The 14,213-nt window shown below is 55.5% G+C and overlaps 1 protein-coding gene across 4 annotated transcripts in view; it reads left to right on the top strand.

Moving 5' to 3' along the window:
- The first annotated feature begins 741 nt into the window (after positions 1–741).
- ARVCF (ARVCF delta catenin family member) overlaps positions 742–14,213 on the top strand; it is a 54,690-nt gene continuing 41,218 nt past the window's right edge. For 3 of the 4 annotated variants that reach the window (XM_045065328.1, XM_013051352.2, XM_045065324.1), the window contains exons 1-2: positions 743–971; positions 6,323–6,376. The gene's annotated coding sequence lies outside the window, so the exon portion shown is untranslated. Of the gene's footprint in view, positions 972–6,322; positions 6,377–14,213 lie in introns of all 4 variants that reach the window. The other variant, XM_013051350.1, reaches the window with a different exon arrangement.

The following is a 14,213-nucleotide window of genomic DNA, read 5'->3' as shown; positions in this document are numbered from 1 at the left end:
GATGAGGGAGTGCAGTCCTGTGGCAGTCCTGCAGAGTGGGCTGAGCCAAGATGTCCGTAGATTCAGGCCCGGTGGCGGAGGAAAACCTCTATTTCACCGAAAGTCCCTTCCCGCCCTCAGAAATACGGCTCTCTATCCAGCCTCGCTGAGTTAAGATCGGACCTCTGCCCCTCGGTGAGAACCGCGGGGTGGAAGAACCCCCAATCCCGGGAGGTTTGAGTTCCGGTGATCTAAAGCAAGCAAGAACAGTTCTGAGCTTCAGTTTCCCATCTGTAAAATGGGAAAGCAGCAAACTCTTCCTCGCGGATTGTGTGAAGAATACAATTAGATCAATATTGACAGGAGGGCGCGGCACGCAGCGCCCGGCGAACAGCTGGCGCGGGAGAAGGATCCCAGCGAGCTAGGGGCAATGGTGGAGGCAGCGAGCCTGGAGTCCGGGGAAGGGGCGCGGGGGCCTGTCAATCCCCGCTCGGGGCCGGACGCTCCGGGGACGTCCTCGAACGCGGCCGAGAGGGGGCGGCCCCGACTCCCAGGCCGCCGCAGCGGTACCGGCAGGTGCCGGGGCCTCGGCCACTCCACGAAGGGGCCGGTCGTCGGCCGGGACGGACACCCCGGGAGCCCAATGGCAAGCCGGCGTCTGCCAGCGCCCGTCCAATCGGCGCCGGTTGCCGGGCCGCGCTGGGTCTCCCGGCCAATGGGAAAATTCGCGTTCGGATGGGGCGGGGCAGAGGGTCGCGTAGCCGGCCAGACCCGCTTTGCGCACGGGCCGCGCGAGGGGCGGGGAGGGCTGCTCCCGGGGCTGCACGCTGGGCCCGGGAAGGGTCCGCCCCCGCACCGGTCCGAGTTGAGCACCCTGCGGGCCGCTAACCGCTCGGCACCCTAAGGACGCCGCGCTCGGTGCGCCGAGAGACCCGGGGCCGCCCGTCTGGGGGCGGGGGCCACGCTGCGGGGCCGCCCACGCCGCGCTCCAGGTAGGCTCGGGCCGGGGGGCGGGGTCCAGAGGTCGGTGCCGGGACTGGGACGAGGCCGGAGATCCGGGACGGGATCCAGGTTGCGGTCCAGCAGGGGACGGGGTCTAGGTGGGCGGCTGAGACGGGAAATCGAAGTCCGGCCGGGTATCGCGGCCCGGGGAGGATCCGGGCTCCGCCCCACCTGCTCCCTCGCCCGCGCCGCGGTGCGCGAGACCCTGGGCCACGGGGGCGGGTCCCTTTGTGCGCGGCCTCGGGGCCGTGGCCAACAGGGCCGGGGCATCCCGTACCGCGCGCCCCCGCCGAGACGCGGCGGGAACCCGCAGCCTTGACCGCCCAACGCGACGCCGGGCGCCTTGCAGCTGGGGTCCAGCAGCCACGGAAACTTTCCAGGGGCCCGAGGGGCGGCGGGGCCCGGGAACTTTCCTGGGGCGGCGCGGCACTGGAACCCTCTGGGGCACGGTGGGCCAAGGGGATGTCCCAGCTCCTGCTGCTCCCGCCGCCTAGAGGACGAGGGAGGGGATGCCCGGAGTCCCTGCTTGTTGCCCTGAACCGGGCCTCCCTGACCGGGGATCCCCCTGTTCCGCCACCCTTGGGTCCCTTCGGTGGGACACCGGGCCCCTGGCAGAGGTGGGTCCTCCCCACTCGGGGTGGTACTCAGCCGGAGTTTGCTGGGGTGTGGCCCCAGGGCAGGTGGCCCGAGATCCAGAGCCTTCCCATTTTAATCTTTAATTAAATGTTGGGTGCTTAAAATATGTCACTGTTTCTAACCTGTGCGTAACGTATCGCTGAAAAAAGAGCTCAGGGACTCTGGTTGTTTTCCCTCTAGACCCAGGCATGTTTAGAAACAAGAGAAAAGAATCACTTCCTTTTGGGGTAGGCTCTCAGTGTAACCTCGGGTGGTTACGCCTCTTTCGCAGTCATTCCAGTTGTCATCTACATCACTGTGCAGGACATGCACCGAGTCAGGATTTATAAACACAGGGGGTTGGGAGATGAGCTGTTCAGTGATGTAAGGGCAACATCTCCCTGTGAGGACATGCACCAGAGGTGGACTGAGAACCTCCATCCCCTCCCTCTGCCTCCACTTGAGAAGCAGGCCACCACCAGAGGTCTGTTGGTCCAGAGCAGGTCATGCCTGTCTTGTGTTCAGTGTATCTCTGGACCTGAGGTGGTGCCGGACACAGGATACAATCAAAGACCTCTATACGGCATACTGCACCCATGGCCAGTAGGCCCTGGGTCTGGCCATAGCATGTGGAGCTGGGAATTCAGAACACACCCTTTCCCACAGCCTTGCCCTTTCCCACTCCCAGTACTGTGTCTGTCCCCTGCTCCCTCAAGTCTGTGGTCCAGTGGCACCCAACACGGGTCTGGGTCCAGAGTGTTCACTATGCTCAGGATTCTGGTCCTTGGTTCACAGCCAAGCCACCCTCTGCCATGCTCTTCTTCACAGTCTTTTCTGCATAGACACGAGTACCTGCAGACCACGACCCTCTGAAGTAAACTGGGCCAGCTCTCAGTCCTGCTCAGTTAGCTTCCCCATGCCACATTGGGGTTGCATGGTGCCGCCTCCAGACGTGGCCTGTCAGGTCTCTTCCCAGTACCAAGGTCTCTGCCTCTCTGAGGTTCTATGAAGGCATCCCTGTTTGTGCTACATAAAGATTCAGGGTAGATTTGCCACACCCACTTCACCCCAAGAGACAGGCCCGAGGGGCATGAACAGTGGGGTCCTGCACCTTCGAGGGGATCCAGGAGTGACACACAGCTGGGGAGCAAGAACACCAGGCATGCCAAAACCCTAGCCAGTCCCTAGCAGCTGCCCTGTGCCCTAGTTTGGCCTCGGCAGAGGGACGGAGGGTGGGGCAAGCCCTGTGGACTGCCCAGGGGGCCATCGGGGGTTCTGGGGACTTCCCTGTGGCGGCTCAAGTTGGAGGGAAGGCATCTGTTTTCTTGCCACCAGCTTTGGTCAGGATAGTGATAAAGTCTTGGGCTGCTCAGCAGGAGACCCAGAATTAGGAAGTAACTAGAGGGAACACAGGGTCAGGAATCCCTTATTGGGCTTTCCTGACTGGGACAACTGCACAGTTCGGTTTATTTCACAGGTTAGGAGGATGAGTCCAGAGCGGTGGACACCCATTTCATCCACATCTGTCCCTCATCCCTTTCCTAACCTTGTGTCCCGCACAGACTTTTCCCATTGCCCCAGTGGATCTTGAGGAGCCAACGGCCTCTAGGAAGGTAGCGACTAGTGGATACTGCCACCAGAGGGCACCCAGGCCTGCCATGGCAGGCAAGACTAGCCCCACCCAGCCGCCCTCAGGGTTGGGATCCTTCCTGAGGAACCTGGTGGGGAGCCCAGAGCTCTGCTTTTTCCAGACTGCCTGTCCAGGGTACAGAGCTGGAGAGGAGCAAGGATCCCCGGGGTGAGGCCCTCCGTAGCCCCCAGAGCCCCTCACTGCCTTTAGTTCAGGCAAAGGGGAGACCCCGGGCCTGAATGGCCGGGTGATTGAGCACAGGCTCAGGCAAAGACCATGAAAACCAGGCCCTGAGGGAGGCCTCCTTCAGGCTTGTGCCCCAGGTGACCCCTTGGCTTCCGTTGGTTGACCCTGCCCCCATCTAAGGGTGCGGGTGCAGACCCTGAGTCAGCCTGTCAGGGCAAGGCTGGGCCTCTTCCACTTAATCTCTGAAGAAGGTGCCACAGAAGTTGGTGTCTTTTCACATTGCACCCAAAGTGGACAGCGGCCTGGAGGAGCGTGTTAGGATTTGTCATGGTGGAGGAGGACGTGAGGCTTGCATGCAGAACAGGCTTCTAGAAAGACCTGCCTGACCCCCTCACCACCACCCCTGCCACTCCCACCTGGGGTCCTCATTACCTGCCATAGCCCTGAGTTGCCTGCCCAGCCGGGGCCCCATCCCTCATCTAGACTTGGTTTGTGATCGTGGAGCTGCCTAGTGCCAGGGACACACGACCCGACCATGGCTTTTCAGGCCTGGCTGCTTGGCAACCCTGGTGGGCTGGGCTCCTGCCCCAGTCGGAGATGCCACAGGCCTTCCAAGGGTGGGGGCAGACTGGACAGATTTTCAGGTCACTCCATTGTGGGGAGGCCCATGGTGTGGATAGGCTTAGGCTTAAATGGCCGGGTAGAGTTATTTCACTTCTCAGGATCCTCCTCATTTGGGGGAGGGAGCCCCGTAAGAGGGAGGTTTGGTGGCTCCCTTAGCCCCAAAGCTCCTAGTTCGGGATGGGGAGTCCTCGGCCAAGTAAGTGACTCCAAAGCCTACAGATCAGCCCTGAGGGTTTGCTAAGAAGGGATAGCCGAGACAGGTAACCCTGCACTCTGATCATGAATCCTGTCTCTCGTTCTCTCACTCTGTCTGCTCCCTCAGGGCTCCTGTCAGGCTCTGCCCTGCCCCTACCTCCTACACAGTGTCACCCTGGGACCCATGCCTCCCCAAACCACCACCACCCTGCATCCCCCGGAGCCTCCCATTTCCCCTACTCTCCTCCTGCAAGAAGCCTTTGATGCCCCACTCCCCTCCCCCCACTGGTGTCTACTACTGGCTCTCTTCTGTTTATGGAGCTCTTCACCTGGCTGGAGCCCCACAAGGAGGGAGCATGTTCTTCTTGTGGCCAAATATCCCCAGCTGAGGTGGGGGCACTGCGAACAGGAAGACCTAATTTCAAATCCCAGACCCAGTTTGCCCATCTGTAAAATGGGGTTTGGGCCAATCCAAGGCCCCTAGCAAGAGTGACATGAGGGCACATAGCCAGCGCCTTGTGAGGCTCTGCACAGGGCCAGCACTGAGGGGGAGGTTGACAGTTATCTGGACTGATAAGAAAGGCATGTGGTTCTCTGTGGGACAAAACCTATGTGAACGCTTAAGCCAAAAACAGAAGTGTCCCAGAAACGTCACACTGCAAGTTGAGCTGCTTCCTGAGCCTCAGACTTCAGGGTGGGAACAGCAGGTCCTCTGCTGCAGGCGGAGCGGCTGTTGTGGGTGGGCAGGCTCCCTCCCAGACTGCCATCCCAGGCACACACGAGAGTGAGCGTGCTCAAGTACAGACGTGTGCACGCACGCACAACTGCCTGGCTCAGGCCACTAGTGTTTCCTGCCTCAGCCCCATGCATCCTGATCTTCCCACGATCCCACCATGACTCAGAGCCCCTCTTGGTGATGGAGGGGCTGCTGGGAGGCAGGGACACCTACCCTCAGGGCCCCCACCCCGGCCACATCCACAAAGGAAGATTTTGATAGAGAAACAGTCTGGAAAACACTATAGAGCCCGGGGGAGAGAGCTTCTATCACCTCTGACCATCCCCAGAATGGCTTTCCATTTGTTTGACCCAGACCTCTCCTCCTCTTTGTGCCACCCTGGCTTTGGTTTGCAGTTCTAAAGATTTTTATTTTTAAGTAATCTCTACACCCACAGGGCTTGAAGAGTTGCAGTCAATTAAGCATCTGCCTTGATCTCAGATCATGATCCCAGGGTCCTGGGATGGAGCCCCACATCACACTCTCTGCTCAGCAGGGAGCCTGCTTCTCTCTCCCCACTACCCCTGTTTGTTTTCTCTCTCTCTCTCTCTCTCTCTCTCTCTCTCTTTTTCTGTGTCAAATACATTAATAAATCTTAAAGAGTGTTGCATGCTCTACCAACTAGCCAGCCAAGTGCCTACCACCCTGTTTTTCATTTTTATTGATGCGAACGCTCTCTGGCCTGGTCTCTAGCCTTAGGTACAGAATGTGTCCTCTGGGTCATGGGCTGAGATAGGAAGCCCATGGGGGCTGCAGCTCCTACGTGTAAGGGACACATAGCCATAACTCTGGCCACTTGGTCCCAGGGTCTGGAAGTGGGCTGCCTGACCAATAGGAATGTGGGTTCTTAGGGCAGCCCCAAGAAGCATCAGGACAGGCAGATGGCTTGTTACACAAGGCAGGAATGGGTTCCTGGAGAGGAGAGCAGAGCTAGGCAGGTGTTGAGGTGGGGGGCAGTGGGACCCTTGTGCAGAAGTTCTCCTTGCTGTACTGTTTATCACAATGAAGCACACCCGGCCTTCTGGAATGGGGAAGAAATTATTATCCATCTTCAGCTGAACAGTCACAGTTTTGAAGGCCAACAGAGGTAGAAACATTTTTAAGGGATGGTGATAGTCTGACATGGACCGCAGACACCATGATTCCAGTCGAGTGGGGATAAGAGAACATGCATGAAGGTATGGGCTCATGTCAGGAGCTCTGTGAGATGACCTCAGGGTCCGGGATGACACTGCCCCACCAGGGGTCTGGCCTCATCCAAAAGGGACTTATCCCAACAGGTTGATCTCACAGGGTACCCTGTGGTTTCCCTGCAGGAGCTGGGGCTGGCAGGATGGGTGTTTGGACATGCTGATCTCCCCTCAAGACAGGTAAGTGTCCTGAGCTTGGCCTGGGGCCGTCCCCTTCTTTGCATGGGACAGAAGAGTGTCCTCCTGGGCCTGGCAGGTGTGACTGAAAGAGGGCTGGCCCCGGGGTGGTGGATGCTTCTGGTCATCCTCACTCCGGAGGCTAATACCAGGACATTGGCTGGATCTGTTCTTCACCTTTCTTGACTTGGAGGCCTGCCACGCTCAGCTCGGCATAGCCTACCCAGCTTGGCTCTTAGCTCAGGTGGTCTTTGCTGCCCAAGGGAGACTAGAGCTCCCAGCTGGGGACATGCTGGCCCGTGGTCCTGGGCATTACCAGTGTTTGTAGGTTTCCCTGGTAGTCGCTCCTCCAGTGAAGCTAAGGCCTGGAAAGTATGGCATGGTCGGGAAGCAGTATGCTCCCTGTGTCCTCCAGATTCCTCTGAATGATGGGAAAGTATGTACTGCCAGCACACTGGCCTGGCAGAGTTTGCTGCAGTAGTTGTGTTTACAGAGTGGTGATAGCTAATGAGAGTGCCTCTGCTCATTCTTGTCCCTCTGCTATGCGTGTCCAGTCCCCAACCCAGCCATCTGCTCCTGCCCCACCGGGTGCTGTCTCCATGAGAGGCTTGGCCAACCCAGCCCTGTGGATGCTCAGTGGTCCTGAGTATCCAGGGTGGATGACCCGGCCCAGCCAGTGCCATGCTGTGTGGTGAGAAGATAGTGGCCACAGACCTAGGAGCCCCAAGGCCTCCAGACTCCTCAGCGCTCTGTGCCAAGGACAGGGGGGGACAGGGCCTGGCTCCTTCCTCCCTATCCCACATGACTGTGGGCGTGGGAAGCTGCCAGCTGGCTGGTGGTAGCTGTGCCTCTGCTGCCACCTGGCGGTATCCCACCTGGGTCGATCAAGGTCAGGCCTGGCAGCTCAGTAGCAGGCTGTTGGGCCATAGTGGGGCCTCTGGATTGGGGTAAAGAGGCTCAAGCTGCATCCAGGGCGCAGACCATGACCTTGCTTGTGGTGTGTGTGACGTGGTATCTGGGGGCGAGTTTGGCAGGGTGCTGGTCCCTACCCTCCTTAGCTTCTGGTAGGCCACCACACGTCAGGTTGGCCAACCAGCCAAACACCGAATGATAGCTCTGGTCACAGGGTCTCCCTTATCCTGCCTGCCACTCTTGCCTGGTCTCCCAGTGTTGCTTGCTTGTTTCCTGTCCCTGTTTATCCCTTTCTGTCTCCTGCTCCTGGCCTTCTCCCACCTTTCCTCTGGTCTTCTCTGTGTCTCTCTCAGCCTTTTCCTCTCTTTTGTGTCTGTCCTGTCCTGTTCTTCTCAAGTGTGGTCATTGATTATTCTTGTCTGCCATAGCAATTGACTGCTCATGTCTGCCCTGGGCACTGGAATACTCATTGTGGCATCAGTGCCATCTCTTCTATGGGCTGGGACCATTTCACAAATGGGAGCAGAACCTGGGTCCTAGCTGGGGGCTCCTTGCTCTGTGGTCCCTGGGGTATAGCCCTGTCCACATTAAGAGGGAGAAGGGGAAAGGGAGACCTGGCGACTCTGTTGGGAAAGGGGCCGTGTATCTCCCATATTTGCCTTCAGCCATTCTGTACCCAGTTGCTGAGCTCCACATCAGAAGCTGAGTGTTGTGACCCCATCAAACACAGGCCTGCTGTAGAGGAGTCCCTGGCCTGGCCAAGAAGGCAGCAACAAACAGAGAAAGTGACCAACCGTAGAACTGTAAGCCAGTGATGAGAATTGTGGGGCCCCCTGACAAAGGGGAGCTGGAGGCAATGCAGGAGTGATGCTGATACCCGGGGGTTGCAGGGGCCCTTCACTGCACCCATTCCAGCACTGATACCACCTCCTGCGGACCACACTGCCCCCTGCCCAGCCTGGTCTCGCCCTGTGGCAGCCTTGTAGTCAGCCTCCACGTAGCCGTGCCGAGCATGGCCACACTTCTGTGACTGCTGGACCCATGCTGGGGTTTTTTTGGGTTTTGATGTGTTTCTCAGTCATCAATCGGAATCTTTATTTTAAAGCATGAATTCTTCCCTCATCTGTGTGCCTGCAGCAAGTTCTTTCTTAATCTTTCAATTTTTGTTTATGATGGCTTTTCATGTTCAGAAATTTTTCATATTTTGTGGTGAAGTTCAATGAACGTTTTCCTTTTTCAGTCATTTCGTTGTCCTCCTTGAGCTTCTAGTCTGGTAAAGGCACCCCTATCTTTTCCTGAGGTATTTCTAGTTTAGTGTTTTGCATTCAAGCTTTCATCTGTCTAGAATTTATTTTGACATAAGTGTAAGTTGTGGATTTAACTTAGTTTTTCACCTGTATCTGAACTACTTCTTTCTTTCTTTCTTTCTTTCTTTCTTTCTTTCTTTCTTTCTTTCTTTCTTGTTTTAAAGATTTTATTTATTTATTTGACAGAGAGAGATCACAAGTAGGCAGAGAGGCAGGCAGAGAGAGAGGAGGAAGCAGGCCCCCCTGCTGAGCAGAGAGCCCGACGCGGGGCCCGATCCCAGGACCCTGGGACCACAACCCGAGCTAAAGGCAGAGGCCCAACCCACTGAGCCACCCAGGCACCCCTCTTTCTTTCTTTTTTAAAGATTTTATTTATCCATGGGGCGCCTGGCTGGCTCAGTGGGTTAAGGTTCTGCCTTCAACTCAGGTCATGATCTCAGGACCCTGGGATTGAGTCCTGCATCAGGCTCTCTGCTCAGTGGGGAGCCTGCTTTCCCCTACCTCTCTCTCTGCCTCTCTGCCTACTTGTGATCTCTGTCAAATAAATTAATAAAATCTTTTTTAAAAAAGATCTTATTTATCCATTCATTTGAGAGAGAGAGTGTGTGTGTGTACACAAGCAGGACAGAGAGGCAGAGGGGGAGACGGAGAGGGAGAAACAGGCTTCCCACTGAGCAGGGAGCCTGATGTGGTGCTCGATCCCAGGACCCAGGGATAATGACCTGAGCCAAAAGCAGACACTTAACCAATTGAGCCACCCGGGTGCCCCTCGAACCATTTTTTTTTTTTTAAACATTTGATTTATTTATTTGACAGAGAACACAAGTAGGCAGAGAGGCAGAGAGAGAGGAGGAAGCAAGCTCCCCGCTGAGCAGAGAGCCCGATGTGGGACTCGATCCCAGGACCCTGAGATCATGACCTGAGCCGAAGGCAGCGGCTTAACCCACTGAGCCACCCAGGCACCCCTCGAACCATTTCTTGACTAACATTTTCCATCACCAGAAGTTGGAAGCATTGTGTAAGGTGTCCTCAGGTTTGCGGTGCCTGTGGCAAGCATCCAGCCCTTAGCCAGTGCCCACTGCCTGATTAAAGAGATCAGGTTGGAGCCTCCCCTTGAACAGTCTTTGTTCTCAAAAGTCATGGTTATTCTACACGTTTACCCCACATGTGCTTGCTGGAACCACTCTGCTGGGTCCCTCTCTTTGAGACTTCTGTGGGCTTCACCTTAGGCTTCCCTCTTCGGAGCCAGTCAGCCCTCCCTGTATAGATCTGTGGCATGTCCTCCACTGGTCTCCCCATGTCTCAGGGCTCTCACAAGAGAGCCTGTCCACACCCCCTCTGAGCACCCTTGTTTTCTGAAAAGAGGTCCCTGCGTGGTAGAGTCCCTCAGAAACAGGGCCCCTGCTGGTGTGGCCGGAGAGCCTGGTGCAGGGTGCTGTTCTTGTTCCTGTGCAACTCTCAGCCAGGCCTCTGGGGACCTCTGGAATCAGACTCCTGGGTCATTTCCAGGTTGGCAGGTACCCAGAGGAGCCTCAAGCCTTTCCCACCCCCACAGCCCATGCTTCTCAGGCAAAGCAGGAGGAAGAACATTCTTTACAGAGGACTTGGGCTCAGACCCTGGCTCTGCTCACGTTGCGGACCTTGTGAAGGGCTTGGCACCGGTGGTGCTCCGCTGCAGTGATGGCCTGAGCGCTGCACTCACTTCTGGCTATGCCATCCTTGTTCCCGGTGATTCACAGCTGCTGGTATGGCTGGTGCAGCAGCAGGGCTGACTGAGAGAGGCCTGCATCGCCCAGGCCCCCGGGCGAGATGGTACTGGGCTGGCCCACGCAGGCTCTCCTGGCCCAGGGTGTCTCTGCAAGCCTAGGTAGCATTTACCCAGCCCTGCTTTTCCCGGGTCCCCAACCCCCAGCTTATCTGGCCGGCAGGAAGACTGCCCATTATCACTATCAGGTGGGGAGATGGAATTATTACCCCCATGCCCACCCCCACCCCGCGCATCTTGCCAGGTTGACTTTGGAGCTGATGAGTTTGGTATTTCAAATATGCCTTTAGTTAAACTTTTTCTTTTTAAAATATTTTCACTCTCTGGTGAAATCCTAATTAGGCCATTCATTCGTCTGAATGTACTTGCTGCTCTCTGCATTTTGCAAGATAATGAGGTTTCGAGATGCTGCCATCCCCAAGCTATCAGGGCCTTCACTTTCTGCCCTGGAGGGAGATGCTGGCACCCCCTGGGCCAGACCTGCCTGTGGGATCTGGGCCACGGTGCCCAGGGGTGGGGGAGCACCAAGTGCACAGATGGGGAAATTGAGGCCTGGGCTGCTAAGGAGTCTGGGATGATGTAGGTGAAGGGGTCTCAGCCCCAGCAAGGCCCACCCTTCACAAAGCAGCATCTCCCTTACCCCAGGCTAAAGATCAAGGCCAAGGGAAGTGTCTTCTAGCTCCTGGTAGCCCAGGCTCCTCTGGATGTGCCTTAGGGGCTGCGAGCAAGGGAGAGGGCACGAGACTGACCCATAGATGCCAAATGACCATGGCATCAAAATCCCCTGTTAAGCTTTTTAAAGATTTTATTTATTTATTTATTTGAGGGAAATGGGGAGAGAGAGAGCAAGCACTCACAGTCCTGTGGGGAGGGTGGTTGGAGCAGAGGGAGAGGGTAGTAGAGAATCTCAAGCACACTTTTGGGTGGTGGGCTTCATCTCATGACCCTGAGATGATGACCTGAGCTGAAATCCAGAGTCAGATGCTTAACCAACTGAGCCAACCAGGCACCCCCCCACCCACTTCTATTTTCCGTTTTTTTTTTTTTTTAAGATTTTATTTATTTATTTGACAGATCACAAGTAGGCAGAGAGAGAGGAGGAAGCAGGCTCCCTGCCGAGCAGAGAACCCAACACGGGGCTCGATCCCAGGACCCTGGAATCAGGACCTGAGCCGAAGGCAGAGACTTTAACCCACTGAGCCACCTAGGCACCCCTGCTATTTTTTTATTTTTAAGATTTTATTTATTTGATGGAGAGAGAGAAAGCACAAGCAGGGAGAGGGAGAAAGAGGCTCCCCACTGAGCAGGAAGCCCTATGCAGGGCTTGGGGCCAGGACCCCAAGATAACAACCTGAGCCAATGGCAGATGCCTAACAGACTGAGCCACACAGGCACCCCTTCATTTTCCTTTTTTTAAAATTTTTAATCTTATTTTATTTTTTCAGTGTTCCAAGATTCATTATTTATGCGCCATACCCAGTGCTCCATGCAATGTGTGCCCTCCTTAGTATCCACTCACCCATCCCCTCATCCCTCTCCCCTCCAAAACCCTCAGTTTGTTTCTCAGAGTCCATGGTCTCTCATGGTTCCTCTCCCCCTCCAATTTCCCCCAATTCACTTTTCCTTTCCTTCTCCTAATGTCCTCCATGTTATTCCTTATGCTCCACAAGTAAGTGAAACCATATGGTAATTGACTTTCTCTGCTTGACTTATTTCACTCAACTTAATCTCCTCCAGACCCATCTATGTTGATACAAAAGTTGGATATTCATCCTTTCTGATGGAGGCATAATACTCTATTGTATATATGTGTATATATGGACCATATCTTCTTTATCCATTCATCCATTGAAGGGCATCTTGGTTCTTTCCACAGTTTGGCAATTGTGCCCATTGCTACTATGAACATTGTGGTGCATATGGCCCTTCTATTCACTATATCTGTATCTTTGAGGTAAATACCCAGTAGTGCAATTGCAGGGTCATAGGGAAGCTCTATTTTTAATTTCTTAAGGAATCTCCACACTGTTTCCAAAGTGGCTGCAGCAACTTGCATTCCCACCAGCAGTGTAGAGGTTTCCCCTTTTTCCACATCCTCTCCAACACTTGTTCTTCATTTTGCCTTTTAAAAGAAATTATATATGCGTGCTTATTTGTAGAAAATGTAGAAGATACAGAAAAGAAGGAAAATAAAATCATACCTATCGTACCCGTACAGCCCAGCACTTTCTACTCTCCTTTCTGGGGAGGTGATTTCCACATGTGCATGTGTAAGAGGGCTGGAGGTTGGGGTGCCTGGGTGGCTCAGTTGTTAACATCTGCCTTCTGCTCAGATCATGATCCCAGAGTCCTGGGACTGAGCCCTGCCTCGGGCTCCCTGCTCAGCCATAAGCCTGCTTCTTCCCCTCCCACTCCATCTGCTTGTATTCCCTCTCTTGCAATATCTCTCTCTGTCAAATAAATAAATAAAATCTTTAAAAAAAAAAAAAAAAAAAGAGGGCTGGAGGTTGTGATCCCCACCCTAACCCCCACCTCGCCAGCATCTCCCAAATTGGTGTTGGGATGCTAGGCCAAAGCAGATGCATGGGCTCCCTGTTTCCAGGTAATACTTGTGGTTGGCTGTGCTGGTCCTGCCTTTCAGGGCAGGGGCAGACACACCCATGTCAGTCCCCCTCTGTCCCTGAGGCCCATGCACCCCTCAGCTAAGAGTTCAGAAGCACATCCCATCACAGACTCAGGCTGTTTGGAGTTCTCTACCATCAGGGCCACTGCAGTAGATAACTTTTGCCCAGAGCTATTTTTCTACATTTAAACAACTTGGGCTTGACCTTGAGGTTCAGGTACTGCTGGGGTGTGTGTGTGTGTACACACAGACACACTCATGCTGGGGACAGAGCCTTGGTGGGATCCAACAGATGCCAATGCGTCCTGAGAGTGGCCCAGGGGCATGCCCATGAAAGCCCTTCTCCCAAGAGATAGCTAGGACCACTGTCTTCAGACAGCCTAGCCAGGGACCTGCATAGGAGATGGGCCTCCAGGAAAGGCAGACAATCCAGGGAGGAACACCTCCTGTGAGGACCCCATCTCACTTCCTATGCACTCAACTGTGCAATGGGAGCTCAGGGTGTCCCTGCAGGCGTGTGTGAGCTGACACCACTCCTGATGTGCTGAGGGACGCTGGTGATCAGGAGTCTAGGCTGGTCCCTGGCTCTGTGGGCATTGCACACAATGGGTGCTAGGGCCTCCCCAGCCCCTTGGCCTTTGCTCCTACCAGGCCGTCAAATGCCTACTTCCCCACTCCCAGGCTGATGCCCAGGGGATTTGGAGCCCTGGCAGTGCCAGCACTCCCACAGATGATTACCTCTGAGGTGAGTCACTCGGACCCTCTGGAAGGGCGCTCTGATGGCTCTGAAGCCAGAGCTTCAGTGGGGAGTCTCCTCTGCACACAGCTGGAGGCTCCAGGCTCAAGACACCTCAGCACCTCCACTCTTGTCCAGGGGACCATGATGGGGGAAGGGCACTAGGGCTCTGAGAGCGCCAGCTGTGCCCCTCGGAGCATATCATGGGCTGCTCAGTTCACCCATCATAGGGTGCAGAAGACAGGACAGGGCTGAGAGGGAAACAAGAGTGGGAAGGGGCGGGGTGCTGGAAGGAGGAAGGGCGTGGATGTAGGAGTATAGGAGACAAGGCAGGTAGGGGTGCAAGAGGAAGTGGGGGTGCAAGGAGGCAGACATATAGCGGAAAGGGGGGTTTTCGGGAAGGCGGGGGTTCAGGGGAAGGGAGAGGCAAGGCTGTAGGGAGAGGGCAGGGAACAGGGGAAGTGAAGGTACCAGAGAGGTATGGGAGTACAGAGTGG

The sequence above is a fragment of the Mustela putorius genome, unplaced genomic scaffold (genome assembly GCF_011764305.1).
Source record: "Mustela putorius furo isolate JIRA1106 unplaced genomic scaffold, ASM1176430v1.1 tig00003858_pilon_pilon_pilon, whole genome shotgun sequence".
In the NCBI taxonomy this organism is placed as follows: domain Eukaryota; kingdom Metazoa; phylum Chordata; class Mammalia; order Carnivora; family Mustelidae; genus Mustela; species Mustela putorius.
The sequence above is the reverse complement of the archived record's forward strand: the minus strand, read 5'-3'. Positions and strand labels throughout refer to the sequence as shown.